This window comes from Suricata suricatta, chromosome 5 (assembly GCF_006229205.1).
Source record: "Suricata suricatta isolate VVHF042 chromosome 5, meerkat_22Aug2017_6uvM2_HiC, whole genome shotgun sequence".
NCBI lineage: Eukaryota > Metazoa > Chordata > Mammalia > Carnivora > Herpestidae > Suricata > Suricata suricatta.
This window is the reverse complement of record NC_043704.1, coordinates 92,641,577-92,653,713: the sequence shown is the minus strand read 5'-3', so window position 1 is coordinate 92,653,713 and position 12,137 is coordinate 92,641,577. Positions and strand designations below refer to the sequence as shown.

General features: G+C 44.8%; 1 protein-coding gene across 6 annotated transcripts in view; it reads left to right on the top strand.

Annotated features, from left to right (window-relative positions):
- The window catches only part of FNDC3B (fibronectin type III domain containing 3B), a 351,431-nt gene that overhangs the window by 276,522 nt on the left and 62,772 nt on the right, over nt 1-12,137 (top strand). The window lies entirely within an intron of this gene.

The window sequence follows — 12,137 nt, the reverse complement described above, 5'->3', positions numbered from 1 at the left end:
TTTGTCCTTCCTCTTCATTTGTATTCTGTGGCTTCATATTCACCTTCTAGAAAGACTTCTGGAGCCTAATGTCTCTGAAGTGCTCCCTGGCCTTGAAGCTCCCTGAAAGGAGAGTTTAGCTGAAGGAACACCACGATTAAGGGCAGTGGATTCTGTTCCAGGCTTTATAGGAGCAGCCTGATCTCTCCAGTCCTCACTTTACCCATCAGCTCATGTATATTTACATCATTGACACTCTCTCAAAATGCCGTGTCTAGGATTGTCGCTTCTGATAAGAGTGTATTTTAGGATCTTTTCACTGTTGTTTGTTTGTTAAATACTTGAGCATTTATGGAGCAGATTCTCAGTGTCTCAACACCGTATACTGTCCTGTGAGGAAGGTGGGGCACAGGGCTCTTACTCTGAGAGCTGAGAAAGCTCCTGCAATACTATCCTCCTGGCCTTTTCAAACAGGCATAAATAAAACACACTTAACCACTTGCTTCTCAAATTTTTCCATCCAGTAGCTTCTTTGCTTTATAGTCTGGCTCCCTCCTTTTCAGCCCCTCCAACAAAGATTTTTTAAATGGTGTCATTGGGTTTCCTGGCAGTGAGAATAGAAGCAATAATAACCAATTCATTCCTGCCTGTTCTGTCACTTCAGAAGTAAAGTTTCTGAGAGAACAGTGTAACAGTTTGTGTTTCTAAATCCGGGGCTAGGTCGGGAATCAGTAGCCTTCTTGAGGCAGCTCACTTAGGTTGGTGTTTGCACCCCCCCGCATGACTTCGTGAAGGAAGAAAATCAGATGCACAAGGGACACCATCTGATGTCCAGGAAGTGTGAGCACATGAAGCCCTGGGTGTCCCTTCAGAACCTTCTGCTGGGAGTCTCTGGAGTCAGGTACGCCTGGCACCAGGGACTGTTTCCAGAATCTGCCCCTAGTGGAGTATGGTGAGTCAGGAGAATGGGAGGGGTGTCCCCCCGCACACATACACCCAACTCTCTCCAGAGCTCTCCTTTCCCAGGGCCTATGTCCCAGCCATACACCCATTACCTCTCTGTTGTCCAAGGTGCTGTGGAAACATACTTCAAGGGCAAAAGACAGTTGGGTGCCCAGAGGAGCAAATCTCCACCTGAGAAGGGGACTGGTACCCCTCAGAGTCTCCAAGAAGGTTGTGTTCAGGAGTAGCACCTTGCCCCCATTTTTGCTCTGACACCTGCTCTGGGAATCATAGCTGGAGTGAGATGGCCCACCCATGTTAGTGCCACCACCATGACTGGGTGGCCCCTTGTTTCTTTTATAGGTACCTTACAGCACTGGCTAGAGTTCCGGGATACTTTATTCTTCTGTTCAATTTTTAATCACCAATAATACTATTAGTATAAACTCTTGAAAGTGATAGTAAAGTAAGAACACAGAACATCAAGTCGTGCTGTCCAGTTTCTTAGAAAAAGACCTTGACTAATGAAAGAGTAGCAGCAGAGTATTTCTGCTAGGACCTGAAATGCTGTGCCTAGTGGCCTTTGGGAAGAGCCAATAGTTAATCAATAGCTAACTGCTACTGGTCTCTAAGGGCAGGTGTAGCCCTAATGGTGAAAGAAAACACAAACCTGTTACAGCTCAGGGGGAAGCTGATTCTCTCTCTCTCTCTCTCTCTCCCCTCAATTCATTGTCTTAAGTTTGCTCTACTGTTCTACAGAATTCACTTGGAAATTACTTGCTAATTGTTCTGCCAGAGATTAGCTGCCTACTTTTCTCCTTTAGTTGTTGTAACTAGACAGTCCCTTGAGTTTTAAGTCAGGCTGGGGAGTAACTCTGACTGGGAGATGGTAATGAGCCACTGAAAATGGACCACACCCGTGTCACCGACCTTTCAGCTGTGGCCATCAGTTTTGATCTTCCCCTGAGAGAGAGCAGTTTCATAATGTGGAAAGGTGTGCACTTTCCTGCTCACTTCCCCTCTTTAGTGACTCAGATGAGCTGTGATGTTTACAGGCGTGGGATCCGAGAGCCGACCTTGCATTTTTCTAGACCTTTAGCCACTGTATTCGCCTCCAGGAGATCTCCATCGGAAAGGAGGAGGCCATTTTCCAGGTAGTTTTCTACTTGACTATTGGATGAGCCATCATTCTATTTTAACCTCTTTCTGATCACGGTGTGACCCCCACCCCCACCTTTACCCCCACGTTTGCATTGTAATTTACACGTCATAGTCAGTCTGGCTGGCGGAAAGCAGTCCAAAGCCTCGTGAGGGTTTCTTTCTCTTGCTAGATTTGAGTATCACACCCAGCACTGACTTCAAAGCAACAACAAAATTACTGCTTGATGAACCCAGTTTTAGTTGAATCCAGAATTATGAATAGGAGAAAAGTTTAACTTTCTTACAGCAAAACCGTGCTTCGATGCTAGATTTCATCTTCAAGGTGAACCTTGTTTCCCACAATGGAGGGGAGGGGAGGGGTTTGGGAGGGAGGACAGTTGTATTATACAGAAGCCTGCCTGGTGCTATGTGGGGTGGGGTCCTATCGATGCTATTTCAGTCACATGGCACCCACTGAGGGAGACCTGGATTCAGAGTGTCTGCTTTGTCTCTAACCAGCAAGTAACTGAGCCCCAAACCTCAGCTTCTCCACTTGAAATCAGTGTCTGTTATCCTACTGGGGGTCAGTGGGTTGACTTGGGCAACAGCAGATTCACTGAGTGTAATGAGTATTTCCTGTCCCTTCAGCGGATATTAGGATCTGGGGCAGGAAACGTCAGCCATTAGAAGGATTGTATGAGGGGATTATGACATTCTTCTGTGGAACTTCGAGGAGCCTTGAGGCCAGTGTCTCCAGTTTGAACAAAACAAACATGGATGTCGGAGTTATATATAGATGTTAATTTGACATTAGCTGGGCTTCCGGACATGACATGTAGGGAACATACGAAAGAACCAAAAAAATAGCTTTGTGGGAATGTGACTAGTACAGTTCCCAAGAATCTTCCTCACGTGTGACTCAGCTAGCCCAGATAGGAATGTCGCATGTGGCCGTCCTGCTAACTAATGAGCCAACACAGCTGCAAAACACAGGCGACTAAGAATGACATAAACGCCACAGAAATCAAGGCAGTGTCATTTGAAGTAGAGCAGAAAAGGCCAGCAGCAGGTAGAGCTCATAAAGCCCCTGGGACCCATTAACAAGCCAGACTATGTCCAACAGTCCTGTTGTGGAAACCTCACGGAGCTGACAGCAGGCCATAGATTGTGGCTTCTTAGACACCTCGGATAGGAAGAGCCAACTTAGCTCATTTAGGGACTGAGCTGGCCCCTTAGCAAATGCTTCGTAACTAGTTTGCTAAAAACATTACTTCTTAGCTCAGGTACTGCATAGTTAGCACTGATAATCTTTCAGAACGCTTCTTGGCACCAGTGAATTCGCCCATGGCTTCTCTGGTTGGACAGCAGCCGTTCATGGAAGGCACGGGGGCTTCAGCAAGCACAGGGACTTACCGAGTCTCTTGCAGCTCTCAGGAGAGCTCCCTGAGAATGCAGCCAACACAAAGCAGGTGCCACACTGCTTTGGCTGCACAGCGTTGGTCCAGTGAGAGAACCCACTGGCATTCCCCAAGACATCGCTAGTGCCTGACTAGAATTTAAGGGACGATGCCACTTGCCAGGCTCATGTGCCCTGTCAGCCATTCTCGGGGAATGCCCTCATGGAGATTGGAGAGTGGGGTGCCGAGGTCATTTGGCACTCTGTCTATCACAAGCCATCTTACACACAAGTGCCTTATGCCCAGTCAGTGACCTGGCAGAGCAGCAGTGTTTTGCCACATCACAGACCTTCAGTGCCATGCCCAAGGGCGGTTTCAGAGAGCCAGGGGACCACGTCCTCCACAGTAGGAGGGCAGTAGGCCAGGATGGGTTTAGAACTCAGAGAGACTCGTGGGTCCCGAAGGTACAGCTAAGTTAAAAGGAGCCCTCCCTTTTGGGGACCTCAGCCCCAGATATCCGCACACCTGAAGCAGATTCTCTCCCTGCCTTGTGTCATTTGTCACATGTGTACGGGGTGGGTTATTGTGTGTTTGGGGAGCAGACGTTTTTGGGCAACTTCTGGCTGCTACTAAATGGCAAATACCTATGTTGGTCCATGGCACCTAATTTATCAACTCCTGTTTTTCATGCTTATTGGATGCCAGCTGGAAGATGACTGCCTTGGGCCTTGGCTAGGTGAACGGGCCAAGTCCATCCATCCCGTGGTTCACACGTAAATACTACAGGCAACCTTTTCTACGGTCACCCTTGCTACTTTCCTTTCTCTTCACTGGGCCAGCCGCAACATTCTGGTCTTACCAAAGCACTGAATATCAGATGAACCTGCATATTGGGAGGGATATATAGGAACGTGATATTTGTTGGATTCAAATCAAAGGACCTGATGATTATCCTTGACTATTTCAGGGAGCTAAGCCTCTCCCGCTAATAGAAACATCTAGTGTGCCAAGGGCTAAGATGCGTGCAGTATTTATTTAGTAACATGCAACACAAACAATCCCACCCCCCGCTTTTCTTACCTGTGAAAGCTCCTCTGTGCTAGTGTGCTCAAAATGAAAGAGCCATCACTGAGGGGAGAGTGGGGTTTGGCACAGGGAACCTTTGAATCCACCCAGATGTGGAGCGTCTCCACCCCCGGTTAGGAACCCCTCCTTATATACGGTTGTGTTGAACCCATACGTGCTCTTTTATTGCTCAAGCCAACATTTATCTTTGATGTTGCCTAGGGTCGGCCAGGGCTGGAACAACTTCTAAATATAGACGTACGAGCAGACTAAATCTTTGAGACTGGCAGTAGTTCAGTTGGCCAGTGCAACTTTATTTTTTACTTGGTTTATCGTTGCCATTTTTGACAGGCTGGACTGTGCTGTTACAAAGAGTGCCCGGCCCCAGAATCATTCAGCCCAGGTCTGGATCCAGCAGCCCTGGGCCACCAGCACATGACAACTGATAACCACGTTCATGTAATTTCTTTAGCAGACAGTGAGTTATCAAACCTGGGAAGAGCAGCTCCGGAAGGCAGCGGCTATGAAAGGACCTGGAAGAAAAGGAGGTCAATGGAAAGAGGCCTTAGATTAAGAAACACCAGGAAGAGTTCTCATGACCAGAGGGAGGTAGTTCCCCATGGATTCCAACACCCTTGTGGTGGCTGTTCTGATTTTCTTGTGCCAGGATTCAAGCTGTCTTAAAGAGAAACAGGAAGGATCTTTTCCAATCTATTAATTAGAAGGCAATTGAAAATATCAGCCAACTTCGTCTAGTAGTGCCAGTGTGGGGAATACAGGCTTCCAGATTTGGTAGTGCCAGGCTAATTGGAAATGTTAGCCAAAGCAGCCACATTCCCCACAGACTACAGAATTACTCTTGGCAGAAGAATACTGTCGCCTGAATTAATTGAGTTAGGCATGAGTTACATGTATAGAATCGGCTGTGGATGCATTGAATAAGTTCTTTAATGGAAAACCAACCCAGTTAGAGGACTCATCTTCCCAAGTACTGAGGACAGCTTTATGAAGACATGGAAATTAATGAAGAGGGAAAGCTGACTTGAAAAAATTGTTGTTTTCAGTCTTTTAGTTACGTAGTTTTACAAATTAAGAGTTACTTTTAAGCATATTTTTAACTTTAAAAATTAGTTGCATCTTATGAAATGGATCAAATGCTTTTTATTTAAGTTTTTAAATAAGCAGACTCATCTGTAAATTGACAGCTCTACTGGAACTTTAATCCATTAAGTGTTTGTGAACAGATACCACAGAGAGATGGAAACCTAGTGCCATGTGGTGTCTTTTGAAAGGTCTTTTAATTTGCTCATTCCAGTAGCTTTAGGCTATGTCATACTAAACCATCCCCAAAAGATTCTTGCATGTCTGTATTTTAAAATGTGCCTGGAGTACCTGTGGGGCTCAATCGGTTAAGTGCCCAACTCTTGATTTGGGCTCAGGTCATGATCTCACAGTTCCCGAGATCAAGCCTCGTGTTAGGCTCTGTGCTGTCAGCTTGATATTCTGTCTCTCCCTCTCTCTCTCTGCCCCCTTTTTGCTTGCGCTCTCTCTCTCGCTCTCTCTCTCTCTCTCTCTCTCTCTCTCAAAAATAAATAAATTAAGCTTAAAAAAAATCTTCTAACGGTTCTCTAGAGCTTTTGGGATAGTATTAGGATGTGGGGTCCGTGGCTTGGATACAGGGAGGAGGTTGAAATGCAATTACAAAGAACAACATAGAGGGTAAGAAGAGAAATTAACAGAGTAATCGATTTCACCATCTATAGCATTTGAAATGATTTGGTGTCTTTTCATACTAGAGAGCCCATCCTCTGTAAAAGGTTTCCTACCGCTCAGCCAACATAATTTGTAATAGCTGCATTCTCTTCTATTGTGTGAGTAGAGCGTCATTTATTTAACGAGCCCACTGTTGTTTGACATTCAGGTAGATTGCAATTTTTGTGTCTTTTGGTGTGTGTGTGTGTGTGTGTGTGTGTGTGTGTGTGTGTGTGTATCAGGCTGTCAGACATCTATTGCCGTGTAGCTATTTGATCCTCATAGTGTGTCGACCTAACACTGAAATGGCTTGAGACGACATGTCTTTTATCATTTCTGGCACTCTGTGCTGGGTGGCTGGTTGAGCGCTACTGGTTTATCCTGGGCTCACTCTAACAGTGTCTTCCAACTGGAGGGTCTGCTGTGGCCCCATTCACAAGTTGGGCAGTTGGTGCTGGCTGAGCACTGGGTTGCCTCTCTTGTCCTTGAGACCTCTCACCCTCCAGTAAAGCTAGATGGGCTTTCTTACGTAGTGTGTAACTCTTACTTCAGTCTAAAATATAACGCTGTAAGATGTAGTAACTGCATTGCCCTTACATAACAGTTTTGGTTGATTATATCATCTAGGAATCTGGTTATAGTTTTAGCTTCTACAAAAATTTTTAAAAACTCTTCAGAGGCCTTACTTTGTTGGATGGCTTTGAAGGAAAAAATGCATTCAACAAAGTACAAGTGCATATAGAAAATAGAACCCTCTATTCAGTCAGACATTAGACCTTTGGGTGCTAACATGCACCCTTCCACTCCTTTACCTCCTAGCTATTTATAGCATGAGGGGAATTTATAAAAGTTTACTGAGAGACATCATACTTTTAAACATATATGGACATCAAAATAGATGAGTGCATAACACTCATACCACATGAATGCATAATATTGCAAAACAGATTACCTCAAAACTGAATGGCTTAAAACAATTACTTCCTGAGGCTCATGGATTCTCAGTTGGGAATTTGGTCCAGGCACTGGGGGAATGGCATGTATGTGGTCCACAATTTCTGCAGCTTCAGCTGGGCAGAAGGGCTCACTGATTGGGAGCTGGGATCTTCCAGCAGAGTCTTGACTCACTAGTCTGGTGGTCCCTGCTGGCTTGGGTGGAGCCTCGTCTGGGGCTCCCTTACAACATGGCAGCCCCAGCGGAGTCAGAGTTGGGAAAATGAGTGTTCTGGGGAAGAGACAAAACCTTTATCACCTCTTCAGACCTAGCTTTGGAAGTCACACAACTTCATTCCCACTCTATCAGTGACAAGCACGTTACAATGTCAAAAGCCCACTCAAATTCGAGGGAAAGGAACATAGACTTTCTTAGTCATGAGAATACTTTAAAAACCTTGTTTTCCCTTACCTTTGTATAGCACATGCAGTGTTTCAGACACTGTGCCCTAAGATTGCTAGATACAAGTTCACAGACTTCGAAAGGCAATGGAACTCTTGTTCCTGCTTCTCTTCTAAGTGTCTTGGGAAGGGGGAGAAGGAAGGCAAATATGTGCCCGGAGATGCAGTGGTAGGTAGGACAGCCCTCACCCTGGCACCCAGCACCGTTCTGCTAGCCAGGAGGATGTGCTTGGGGGCGCTCAAACACTGCTCTTCTTAGTTACCAGATGGAAGCCATCACTGGCTGCTCCCTGCCTGGTAAGGACAGGGAAGCCATGAGATGAACAACATTCCTGCCACAGCGTCACACTTGAAAAGCAGGATCATGTGTCCTTTTCCCTTGGGTGACTCACACACGGTCAGCAAAATATTTAATCTGGGAGAGGGGATGATTAAGAAATATGTTATGATTTTATTTAATAGCTATAAAATTTAAGTTTTTTTAAACTACAAATCAGAAAGAAATGGAAAAATATTTTAACTAAAGAGTAAAATGGCAGAAGAAAGGTAAAATAGATAAAGAGACGATGTTCCTTAAAATATTTAAAGCCTTGTACATTTATAATTAAGATCCACATTTTATTTTAAAGAATGAAAGATTTCAGAAGGCACTTCCTTTCCCCCACTCCTCCCAGTGGTTGGGGGAGTATCTTTGTCCCTGAGGTTATTAACCCATCTTGAAAAAAACATTTCCAAGGGTGAATCATTCTCTGCTATTTAGCCACAGTGGAGTCCGAATTTTCCATGTTCCCCTATCTATGCTTCCTTCTCTTAGCCCTGCCCTTTCAAAGTCTGACAAAACATTGGAAGTTAGTGACAGTTGACATCCTTCACAAGTTAGCAGGAACCTTGTAGGACCTAGAAGAACATCTGGACTCTGATTATTATTAGGACTCTGTGACCTTTCCAAAACGTGAGTGCGCTCAGTATCCTAAGTATTTCAAGACAAAGGCTTTCCCCATTGATGGTGCCTCTCTTCGGTGTGTGAGTCTAAATGGAAAAGAGGCACTTGCTCACCCAGGATGAGACAGAAAAGATGTCCTGTGAATATTTGCCAGGTGAGCTGTGTGAAGGGAGGTGCCAGGCAGGGCACGGGGCTGTCGGCGACATGCTGAAGGGAGTCGGGAGTAAGCTGGTTCGGTGGGGACTGGACGGCAGATAATACGCAATGGATAATATGTGCTTCAGTTTCATTGGTCATAAAGAGGAGGAGTTAGAGGCAAAACTGCATGGCTTGGGCCCACAGAAGGGCTGATTTGACATATTCTGTGTACACACACCAGCTTGCTGGCCTTCCTGGAGAGCAGCTGTGACCAGGAATGGAAGGCCAGCACCCTAGCCCCGCCAGAAAACAGTTCCATTTGTCTCGAGGCCATGGGTGCTGATTCGGTGCTCTCCGGCGGGGTCCAGGTGTGGGATGATGGTAGATTAGCAAAAACTGTGGATCAGGTTGTATGAGAAGAACCCTCAGCTGAAATAGGAAGGTTTCTAATGCTGCACCCCATGCCCAATTGAGTGTCTTAAAGCTAATCAGCACCGATCCTCCAAGATTCCTTCACATGGAGTAAAGATTAATCTTGTGCTTGAACTCAGCTGTGCTATAGAAACCAGCAGTGGGGCATGCCCAGGATTCTGAAATGGAAACAAGCCAGGGAATCCTGAAAATCTGCCCTTTCTGGTTTGTGGACCCTGGCAGTAGAAAGTCAGGCCAGAAGATGGTCGGGGATTATGTCAAGCATAGCTTAGAGCCTAGATCTGTTCTAGAATCATGAAGGGTGTGGGCTTGAAGCCTCCCTTCTGCTTTTGTATAGTTGGGGTGAAGTTTTCTTTCCTTGCTCAGAGCCAGAACTTAATTGCTCCCCTCAGGGCAGCTCTGGTCCTGACTGCTCACCTGCTGCATTCCTGACGTCCCCACAGGCAGGGAATCGGTGCTTGTAGGGCCACGAGCCGGCCCCCAGGCCCCGGCTCTTCCTCTTCTCTGTGGACACACCACACATGGCCAACAGCAGGAGATGACCAGGACGATGCCAGGGACCGTGGTGTCCCTGCTGCCTCTGTTTGACGAGATTATTGGCAGCAGACCTAAAAAGTGACAAGAGATACTCCTTTCTGTTAGGATTATTTTCATAGGAAACTTTGGACAAGGCTGACTTGAAATGATTAAAAGTAAGCTTCCAAGCAAAGCTAGTATAGCTCAGTAATCCTGTGTAGTTTAAATTAGGTTTTATTAGAAAGGGGCTACAGTCCAGAGATCATAATCTCTCAGAACCATTTGGAGCCACACTACCTATAAAATACGGAAGTTATGATTTTCCATCTGTAAAACTTCACTAACAGTGATACTTAGACATATTTAATTTCTGCTAAACAATGATTAACATCCACATCACCACCCCTATCAGTTCATCTGAATCTGTTTTCTTTTATTTTTTTTCTCTCTCTTTCTCTCTTTTTTTTTTTTTTTTTTACTTAAACCCTATTCATTTCTGTCAATAAAAGGAGCTGGATAATATTTTATTTGTAAATGCTGTTTGCAAACTGGCCTCCTTCTTGGTTTACAGAAAGATTCTCCACATCGCCTGTACCTCTGGACATCTCCCTCCAGAGCCCAAGCCCCAGAGTTCTCTGAGAGCCTAACACAGTCTGTCCCAGAAAATCAGGGTGATTCCGGCTCCCATGGCATTCCTTCCCCAGCTCCATTTGCTAACCTCTCAGCTCTAGATCGCTTTTGCACTGCAAGGACTTTTGTGAATATCATTTTTTTTCTTCCCAGACACCCATTTTATATTAAACTTGTGTAATACATGAGTATTTCCTTTTACTCAAAAGCTTCTCTCTTGTTTGAAGTACTTTATTAACCTACTTTCCCTTATTTTTGCTTATTCTCAATGCCTTCTAAGAATTTACCAATAAGCCTCACTTCCTTCATTCTGTGAACTATTTGTAATCTTACCCCTTCAGAGTCTACAGATACTGTTTCTAAAACTTGTTTCTAAGGTTCCAGCACCTCTGGGTCGTTCTACATGTTGTGAAGGAGCACGCACACAGTAACACATCTTGGAATGCATTAGGATGGAAAATTCGGTGTCTTCTATCTAAACAAGTTGGAGTTTATTTAGTAACTGTTCCTGATACTGAAGCAGGAAAAAAAAACATGTTAGCAGCATAGGAAAAGCGTCGAAGGTTACAGAATGCTGCTTCTCCTAACTCTTTAGTGAGCCCCAGTGCCATGGCCCTTTAAAAGAAAAGTCTAGCCACCATCATCCATCTTGCCCATTCTTTCTTCTCACTTAAGCCGCAGACAGTCCGGCTTTTACCATATTAAAGCAAATCAACCTAGTAAGGAACAGACTGACTTTTCTTTACTGGCTATAGTTCTAAGCACCAGAAATGGGCAAAGGAGACCAAACAAAGAAATAGGAAAAATGAGGCATTGAAGGGGAGCCAGCATCGGGGTTTGGAAGGGATGAGGCTTCCGTGGCGGCAGGATGTGCCTTTCTTGCACTGTTTACTCTGAGGCTCAGAAATAGAAGACGAAAGAAGGTAGATCACGCTACAGCTCGAAATGGATACAAAACATACCAGGGTGTGCAGAGAGTATAATCAGACACTGGATGTAATTATGCAAATGTATGTATAAACGGTTTTTCTATGAATAAATCGTCTGCACCAACCTTTACACTCAAGGTTAAAGTAAAGCATAAAGGCATGATAGGCCAGCCACTCGGTGACTTTGCTCAAGAAGCAGTTGAAAAATGTTATGCCTTACTGTTTGCATCTGAATTGACTTTGAAACCTTGATAATATAAACTTTGAATCTTAAAGATTAATACGACTTCCACTCCCTTCCTGGAAAGGGCATCCCCTTGCTCCGGGAGGGGAGGCTGGGGAATTAGTCTGAGGACGAATGTGCCAGGGTTGTTCTTTAATCTGTTCACCCTAGTGACACTTCAGGCTAGCTGTATGTTTATTTTATTTTTAATTAAACTTCACCTGGAATGTGTTTTAATGGTAAGCATTTGGAGGCCTGCTTCAAGGAAGGAAATGCTTAAATTTGAGTAGGGAGGAAAATGTGCTTTCATCTTTCTTTATAAAATAAATCGAGAACTTCAAACATTTCTGAGGGCCCTGGGCCCAACCGTCTGATTGGAATGCTAAGATCCATTCAGTGTTGGCATGTGGTCTTCTTTGTGTGAACATAGATAAAATGCCCTGGCTTATGGGTATGAAATACTTGTTCTCTGTGGCTGATACGAGGGTCCCAGGCCTGAGCGTGGGTCTGAGCAGTTAGGGTTTTTCTTACTTTCAGGTCTATTAAGACAACTGGAGTGTTTTCTTTTTACTTCAAAGGATTTGAAGCATCATGGAAGGCTACAAAGGCATTAAATATATATTTCTAGTCTCATAAGAAACTTAAGAGTCGCGAAA